A 10,080-nucleotide genomic window follows, 5' to 3' on the forward strand; every position below is an offset into this window, starting at 1 on the left:
CTAACTGCTAGCTTGTTTAGCCCCGGTCCGCTAACTGCTACCTTGTTTAGCCCCGGCCTACTAACTGTTATCTTGTTAGCACAGGCCTGCTAACCGTCTGAATCGCCGCGTCCCAAACACTCACTGGACCCATATTTACTTTCTATCTCTTTTCGATTTTTAATTTGTTTATACCTTCCGGTAACCTGCCTCACCCAATGTGATGCGGAGTCGCTATTATCTTTAATTTTTAGAACACACTCAAGAACCTCCAGAAGCTAACCAGCTAACTAGCTACAAGCTATTTAGTCATTTTTATTTTTTTTAACCTGGATAACACTCGCCAGTCCAGCTTCCCTGCCCCATCCACTGCTGCCCCCTGGACACTGATCACTTGGCCACATAGCTGATGCACGCTGGACTGTCCATTAATCACGGTACTCAATTCTGCTTGTTTATGTTTTATCTGTCGGCCCCGTTGCCTAGTCAACGCCATTTTACCTGCTATTGTTGTGCTAGCTGATTAGCTGTTGTTGTCTCACCTACTGTTTTAGCTAGCTCTCCCAATTCAACACATGTGATTACTGTATGCCTCGCTGTATGTCTCTCTCAAATGTCAATATGCCTTGTATACTGTTGTTCAGGTGAGTTATCATTGTTTTAGTTGACAATGGAGCCCCTAGTTCCACTCTTCATACCAGATACCTCCTTTGTCCCACCTCCCACACATGCGGTGACCTCACCCATTACAACCAGCATGTCCAGAGATACAACCTCTCTCATCATCACCCAGTGCCTGGACTTACCTCCGCTGTACCCGCACCCCACCATACCCCTGTCTGCGCATTATGCCCTGAATATATTCTACCATGCCCAGAAACCTACTCCTCTTATTCTCTGTCCCCAACGCTCTAGGTGACCAGTTTTGATAGCCTTTAGCCGCACCCTCATACTTCTCCTTCTCTGTTCCGCGGGTGATGTGGAGGTAAACCCAGGCCCTGCATGTCCCCAGGCACCCTCATTTGTTGACTTCTGTGATCGAAAAAGCCTTGGTTTCATGCATGTCAACATCAGAAGCCTCCTCCCTAAGTTTGTTTTACTCACTGCTTTAGCACACTCTGCTAACCCTGATGTCCTTGCCGTGTCTGAATCCCGGCTCATGAAGGCCACCAAAAATTCGGAGATTTCCATACCAAACTATAACATCTTCCGTCAAGATAGAACTGCCAAAGGGGGAGGAGTTGCAGTCTACTGCAGAGATAGCCTGCAAAGTAATGTCATACTTTCCAGGTCCATACCCAAACAGTTCGAACTACTAATTTTGAAAATTACTCTCTCCAGAAATAAGTCTCTCACTGTTGCCGCCTGCTACCGACCCCCCTCAGCTCCCAGCTGCGCCCTGGACACTATTTGTGAATTGATCGCCCCCCATCTAGCTTCAGAGTTTGTTCTGTTAGGTGACCTAAACTGGGATATGCTTAACACCCCGGCAGTCCTACAATCTAAGCTAGATGCCCTCAATCTCACACAAATCATCAAGGAACCCACCAGGTACAACCCTAACTCTGTAAACAAGGGCACCCTCAGACGTCATCCTGACCAACTGGCCCTCCAAATACACCTCCGCTGTCTTCAACCAGGATCTCAGCGATCACTGCCTCATTGCCTGTATCCGCTACGGAGCCGCAGTCAAACGACCACCCCTCATCACTGTCAAACATTCCCTAAAACACTTCTGTGAGCAGGCCTTTCTAATCGACCTGGCCCGGGTATCCTGGAAGGACATTGACCTCATCCCGTCAGTTGAGGATGCCTGGTCATTCTTTAAAAAGTAACTTCCTCACCATTTTAGATAAGCATGCTCCGTTCAAAAAATGCAGAACTAAGAACAGATACAGCCCTTGGTTCACTCCAGACCTGACTGCCCTTGACCAGCACAAAAACATCCTGTGGCGGACTGCAATAGCATCGAACAGTCCCCGCGATATGCAACTGTTCAGGGCAGTCAGGAACCAATACACGCAGTCAGTCAGGAAAGCTAAGGCCAGCTTCTTCAGGCAGAAGTTTGCATCCTGTAGCTCCAACTCCAAAAAGTTCTGGGACACTGTGAAGTCCATGGAGAACAAGAGCACCTCCTCCCAGCTGCCCACTGCACTGAGGCTTGGTAACACGGTCACCACCGATAAATCCATGATTATCGAAAACTTCAACAAGCATTTCTCAACGGCTTGCCATGCCTTCCGCCTGGCTACTCCAACCTCGACCAACAGCTCCCCCCCCGCAGATACTCGCCCAAGCCTCTCCAGGTTCTCCTTTACCCAAATCCAGATAGCAGATGTTCTGAAAGAGCTGCAAAACCTGGACCCGTACAAATCAGCTGGGCTTGACAATCTGGACCCTCTATTTCTGAAACTATCCGCCGCCATTGTCGCAACCCCTATTACCAGCCTGTTCAACCGCTCTTTCATATCGTCTGAGATCCCCAAGGATTGGAAAGCTGCCGCAGTCATCCCCTCTTCAAAGGGGGAGACACCCTGGACCCAAACTGTTACAGACCTATATCCATCCTGCCCTGCCTATCTAAGGTCTTCGAAAGCCAAGTCAACAAACAGGTCACTGACCATCTCGAATCCCACCGTACCTTCTCCGCTGTGCAATCTGGTTTCCGAGCAGGTCACGGGTGCACCTCAGCCACACTCAAGGTACTAAACGATATCATAACCGCCATCGATAAAAGACAGTACTGTGCAGCCGTCTTCATCGACCTTGCCAAGGCATTCGACTCTGTCAATCACCATATTCTTATCGGCAGACTCAGTAGCCTCGGTTTTTCGGATGACTGCCTTGCCTGGTTCACCAATTACTTTGCAGACAGAGTTCAGTGTGTCAAATCGGAGGGCATGTTGTCCGGTCCTCTGGCAGTCTCTATGGGGGTGCCACAGGGTTAAATTCTCGGGCCGACTCTTTTCTCTGTATATATCAATGATGTTGCTCTTGTTGCGGGCGATTCCCTGATCCACCTCTACGCAGACGACACCATTCTATATACTTCCGGCCCATCCTTGGACACTGTGCTATCTAACCTCCAAACGAGCTTCAATGCCATACAACACTCCTTCCGTGGCCTCCAACTGCTCTTAAACGCTAGTAAAACCAAATGCATGCTTTTCAACCGATCGCTGCCTGCACCCGCATGCATCACCACCCTGGATGGTTCTGACCTTGAATATGTGGACATCTATAAGTACCTAGGTGTCTGGCTAGACTGTAAACTCTCCTTCCAGACTCATATCAAACATCTCCAATCGAAAATCAAATCAAGAGTCGGCTTTCTATTCCGCAACAAAGCCTCCTTCACTCACGCCGCCAAACTTACCCTACTAAAACTGACTATCCTACCGATCCTCGACTTCGGCGATGTTATCTACAAAATTGCTTCCAACACTCTACTCAGCAAACTGGATGCAGTTATCACAGTGCCATCCGTTTTGTCACTAAAGCACCTTATACCACCCACCACTGCGACTTGTATGCTCTCGTCGGCTGGCCCTCGCTACATATTCGTCGCCAGACCCACTGGCTCCAGGTCATCTACAAGTCCATGCTACGTAAAGCTCCGCCTTATCTCAGTTCACTGGTCACGATGGCAACACCCATCCGTAGCACACGCTCCAGCAGGTGTATCTCACTGACCATCCCTAAAGCCAACACCTCATTTGGCCGCCTTTAGTTCAAGTACTCTGCTGCCTGTGACTGGAACGAATTGCAAAAATCACTGAAGTTGGAGACTTACCTCCCTCACCAACTTCAAACATCTCCTATCTGAGCAGCTAACCGATCGCTGCAGCTGTACATAGTCTATTGGTAAATAGCCACCAATTTTCACCTACCTCATCCCCATACTGTTTTTATTTATTTACTTTTCTGCTCTTTTGCACACCAGTATCTCTCCTCTTCATAGTCCCAGCATCTCTCCTCTTTATAGTCCCAGCATCTCTGCTCTTCATAGTCACAGTGAAAGAGTCCCAGCATCTCTCCTCTTTATAGTCTCAGCATCTCTCCTCTTTATAGTCTCAGCATCTCTCCTCTTTATAGTCCCAGCAGCTCTCCTCTTTATAGTCCCAGCATCTCTCCTCTTCATAGTCCCAGTGGAAGAGGCCCAGCATCTCTCCTCTTTATAGTCCCAGCATCTCTCCTCTTTATAGTCTCAGCATCTCTCCTCTTTATAGTCTCAGCATCTCTCCTCTTTATAGTCTCAGCAACTCTCCTCTTTATAGTCTCAGCATCTCTCCTCTTTATAGTCTCAGCATCTCTCCTCTTTATAGTCTCAGCATCTCTCCTCTTCATAGTCCCAGCATCTCTCCTCTTTATAGTCCCAGCATCTCTGCTCTTCATAGTCACAGTGAAAGAGTCCCAGCATCTCTCCTCTTTATAGTCTCAGCATCTCTCCTCTTTATAGTCCCAGCATCTCTCCTCTTTATAGTCCCAGCATCTCTCCTCTTTATAGTCTCAGCATCTCTCCTCTTTATAGGCCCAGCATCTCTCCTCTTTATAGGCCCAGCATCTCTCCTCTTTATAGGCCCAGCATATCTCCTCTTTATAGGCCTAGCATCTCTCCTCTTCATAGTCCCAGCATCTCTCCTCTTCATAGTCACAGTGAAAGAGTCCCAGCATCTCTCCTCTTTATAGTCTCAGCATCTCTCCTCTTTATAGTCCCAGCATCTCTCCTCTTTATAGTCTCAGCATCTCTCCTCTTTATAGTCTCAGCATCTCTCCTCTTTATAGGCCCAGCATCTCTCCTCTTTATAGTCCCAGCATCTCTGCTCTTCATAGTCACAGTGAAAGAGTCCCAGCATCTCTCCTCTTTATAGTCTCAGCATCTCTCCTCTTTATAGTCCCAGCATCTCTCCTCTTTATAGTCCCAGCATCTCTCCTCTTTATAGTCTCAGCATCTCTCCTCTTTATAGTCTCAGCATCTCTCCTCTTTATAGGCCCAGCATCTCTCCTCTTTATAGGCCCAGCATCTCTCCTCTTTATAGGCCTAGCATCTCTCCTCTTCATAGTCCCAGCATCTCTCCTCTTCATAGTCACAGTGAAAGAGTCCCAGCATCTCTCCTCTTTATAGTCTCAGCATCTCTCCTCTTTATAGTCCCAGCATCTCTCCTCTTTATAGGCCCAGCATCTCTCCTCTTTATAGTCCCAGCATCTCTCCTCTTTATAGTCCCAGCATCTCTCCTCTTCATAGTCACAGTGGAAGCGGCCCAGCATCTCTCCTCTTTATAGTCCCAGCATCTCTCCTCTTTATAGTCCCAGCATCTCTCCTCTTTATAGGCCCAGCATCTCTCCTCTTCATAGTCACAGTGGAAGCGGCCCAGCATCTCTCCTCTTTATAGTTCCAGCATCTCTCCTCTTTATAGTCCCAGCATCTCTCCTCTTTATAGGCCCAGCATCTCTCCTCTTTATAGTCCCAGCATCTCTCCTCTTCATAGTCACAGTGGAAGCGGCCCAGCATCTCTCCTCTTTATAGTCCCAGCATCTCTCCTCTTTATAGGCCCAGCATCTCTCCTCTTTATAGGCCTAGCATCTCTCCTCTTCATAGTCCCAGCATCTCTCCTCTTCATAGTCACAGTGAAAGAGTCCCAGCATCTCTCCTCTTTATAGTCTCAGCATCTCTCCTCTTTATAGTCCCAGCATCTCTCCTCTTTATAGTCCCAGCATCTCTCCTCTTTATAGTCTCAGCATCTCTCCTCTTTATAGGCCCAGCATCTCTCCTCTTTATAGGCCCAGCATCTCTCCTCTTTATAGTCCCAGCATCTCTCCTCTTTATAGTCCCAGCATCTCTCCTCTTCATAGTCACAGTGGAAGCGGCCCAGCATCTCTCCTCTTTATAGTCCCAGCATCTCTCATCTTCATAGTCCCAGCATCTCTGCTCTTTATAGTCCCAGCATCTCTCATCTTCATAGTCCCAGCATCTCTCATCTTCATAGTCCCAGCATCTCTCCTCTTTATAGTCACAGTGGAAGAGTCCCAGCGTCTTTTATCTTTACTGATCTCTTGTTACATCTTCCCCTTTCTCCGTCTCCGAGATTATAACTAATTGAGAAAGCATTTCCCCAACCAAACAAATGCTATGTAATTACCTTTTGTACTGACTTTTAGTTACCTGGAATTTGATTCATTTTGTGGTGAATGAATCCTTGTATTTGCCTTCTTTGCTGAATTTCTCTATTTTTGCATATTTTTGTTACTGAATGTTATCAAATCCTCAACCAAAACCTAATATTTAGATAAAGAGAACCTGCGTTTACAAAAGAACACACACACACACACACACACACACACACATACATACATACATACATACATACATACATACATACATACATACATACATACATACATACATACATATATATAATGTAGTCCCAAAAGTTGTACTTCTGACCCATCTGCCAATACAACATGTTTCCAAGATTATTTTTGATCTTCCAGGATCTTCCAGGTGCTTTTTGATAAACCTGAGTCAACTTCTTGGATGACATGCCTGGCGAAAACCAAACAGTGCATTTATTCTACACTAAGAACCTCATACCAATGGTCAAGCATGGTGGTGGCAGTGTGATGGTTTGGGGATGCTTTTCTGCCACAGGACCTGGACAACTGGCCTTAATAGAAGGAAACATGAATTCTGCTCTGTATCAGAGAATTCTACAGGAGAATGTCAGGCCATCTGTCTGTGAGCTGAAGCATAGCTGGGTCATGCAGCAAGACAATGATCTGAAACACACAATCAAGTCTACATGAAAATGACTCAAAAGCAACAAATGGGACATTTTGGAAGGGCCAAGTTGAAGTCCAGACCTAATCCCCATTGAAATGTGGCAGGACTTAAAGCAAACGTAGCGGAGTTAAAGATGTTCTGCATGAAAGAGTGGGCCAAAATTCCTCCACAGCGATGTGAAAAACTGATCAATAACTACAAAAAGCATTTGGCTTCAGTCATTGCAGCTAATGGTGGCACCACTATTTATGACTCAAATAAGCAATTACTTTTTCACACAGGGGAATTGAGTGTTGCATCATTTTGTTAAATAAAATCAGCTATTTGTAAACTTAGGTTCCCTTTATTTAATATTAGGTTTTGGTTGAAGATCTGATAACATTAAGTATAAAAAAATATACAAACAGAGAATCAGAAGGAGGCAAGTACTTTTCCACTGCAATGTATTAGGTGCCGAAAATTGTAAAATCATGATTCACTCTATGGTATGTTCGTTGGCAACCAACATTAAGGCATTGATTTCCCACTATGTCAACAAAACATTTTATATACTAATTGAAAGTAAAGGGATATCGGTGAACAAATGCGTTGTCAAGGCGACGACGGCGCCAGTGTAATGAGTGGAGCTTTCTCAGGTGTTCGAAAGCTCATATCAGACCGACAGCCTAATGTCTTTTAGGTAGTTCATTATGAGTTTACGTTTAGAAAACGATCTCTCCGCAGGCATTTACAGGGATGATAAAAACAGCTTGATTGCCGTAGCAACATCCGGGAAACTGGGCAGAAGGGAGTGGTCAAAAACCACCCGTTCTGCAACGTCTTTAATTGAGCCTCACATTCTAAATTGCCGGTGTTGTGCCGAAAACCTCCTCACTGCCAGAATTCCCTTCTAATGTCCTTCATTTTGTGGCTTGAGTCAAATATTTTCTGTGGCACACATCAGAGTCTAGTACTTTATATATGTTTCCTCCAGCATCTTCACAAGGCCCTTTGCTGTTGTTCTGGGATTGATTTGCACTTTTCGCACCAAAGTATGTTCACCTCTAGGAGACAGAACGAGTCTCCTTCCTGAGCGGTATGTATCGTGGAAATGTCCTCTATTTACCAAATCATGAGAGCAAACCACACAAGTCAGAGTTAGTTATCACAAAGTCCATATTTAATTATATGAGCTCTATCACAACCCTGTGACTCTCAGATCAATTCAGTGACTATCAAAGTCCATTACACATTTCAACTGAGATCCTTTATAGCAAAGACACACATAGTGAGACAGCGTCGGCATAATTTATCGTTCAGCTTTGTCTCCTAAACTATGTTATTTTCTCAAACTCAGAACCATAAACAAATCCTCCATATCAACAGCCATATATCAAATCCATCCTATCTTGACAAGATCACAGAGACACACTGACTGGCACACAGACATTGTGGAGCCAAGAGATACACGCTTGACCTCTCCCCTCTCTCCGACCCAAACAACTTAGTCTTGACATAGAACAGATACTGCAACCCCGCCACAGTATTATACAAACACATTCTGATGAGAAGTAACTTACAAACATATGATGAATATAAAACATCTTACCTATGTTACCAACTCATTCTGATTATTCCCCAACATATGACGGCTGAGTGGGTCCATGGTGTTTATACTTGCGTACTATTGTTTGTACAGATGAACGTGGTACCTTCAGGCATGTGGAAATTGCTCCCAAGAATGAACCAGACTTGTGGAGGTCTAAAAGTTTTTTTCTGAGGTCTTGGCTGATTTTATTTTGATTTTCCCATGATGTCAAGCAAAGAGGCACTGAGTTTGAAGGTAGGCCTTGAAATACATCCACAGGTACACCTCCAATTGACTCAAATGATGTCAATCAGCCTATCAGAAGCTTCTAAAGTCATGACATCATTTTCTGGATTTTTTTCAAGCTGTTTAAAGGCACAGACAACTTGGTGTATGTAAACTTCTGACCCACTGGAATTGTGATACAGTGAATTGTAAGTGAAATAATCTGTCTGTAAACAATTGTTTAAAAAATTACTTGTGTCATGCACAAAGTAGGTGTCCTAACCGACTTTACAAATGTATAGTTTGTTACGAAGAAATGTGTAGAGTGGTTGAAAAACAAGTTTTAATGACTACAGCCTAAGTGTATGTAAACTTCCGACTTCAACTGTACGTACAGTCACTGTGGGGACGACATCATCGATGTACTTATTGATGAAGCCGATGAATGAGGTGGTGTACTCCTCAATGCCATTGGATGAATCCCAGAACATATTCCAGTCTGTGCTGCGAAACAGTCCTGTAGTGTAGCATCCGCGTCATCTGACCACTTCTGTGTTGAGCGAGTCACTGGTACTTCCTGCTTTAGTTTTTGCTTGTAAGCAGGAATCAGGAGGATAGAATTATGGTCTAATTTGCCAAATGGAAGGCAAGGAAGAGCTTTTTATGCATCTCTGTGTGTGGAGTAAAGGTGGTCTAGAGTTTTTTTTCCATCTGGATGCACATGTGGCATGCTGGTAAAAATGTGTTAAAACTGATTTAAGTTTGCCTGCATTAAAGTCCCCGGCCACTAGGAGCGCCGCTTCTGGGTGAGCATTTTCTTCTTTGCTTATGGCCTTAGAGTTGGTTGAGAGTGGTCTTAGTGCCAGCTTCGTTCTGTGGTGTTAAATAGTCGGCTACGAATAATACAGATGAGAACTCTCTTGGTAGATAGTGTGGTCTACAGCTTATCATTAGGTACTCTACCTCAGGCGAGCAATACCTCAAGACTTTTATAATATTAGACATTGCGCACCAGCTGTTATTGACAAATAGACACACACCCCCACCCCTTGTCGAAAATCCTGCTAGCTTTATATTGTCCGTTTCGTCGGTCAGCCACGTCTCGGTGAAACATAAGATGTTACAGTTTTTAATGTCCCGCTGGTAGGATAATCTTAATCGTAGGTCATCAATTTTATTTTCCAATGATAGCACATTAGCAAGAAGAACGGATGGCAGTGGGATTTTACTCGCTCGCCCCTGGATTCGCAGAAGGATCTCCGATCTGCGGCCCCTTGTCCGGAGTCTTTTCTTCACGCCAAATAGTGTGGATTTGGGCCTGTTCCAGTGAAAGCAGGAGATCCTTCTCGTCGAACTTGTGTAAGGAAAACGTTTCTTCCAGTCTACGGTCAGTGATCGCTTTTCTGATGTCCAGAAGTTATTTTTGGTCATAAGAAACGGTAGCAGCAACATTATGTACACGATAAGTTATAAAACAAGTTACACAAAATGCAAACAAATTACACAATAGCACAACTGGTTGGGAGAA

This window comes from Oncorhynchus keta, chromosome 24 (assembly GCF_023373465.1).
Source record: "Oncorhynchus keta strain PuntledgeMale-10-30-2019 chromosome 24, Oket_V2, whole genome shotgun sequence".
In the NCBI taxonomy this organism is placed as follows: Eukaryota; Metazoa; Chordata; class Actinopteri; order Salmoniformes; family Salmonidae; genus Oncorhynchus; species Oncorhynchus keta.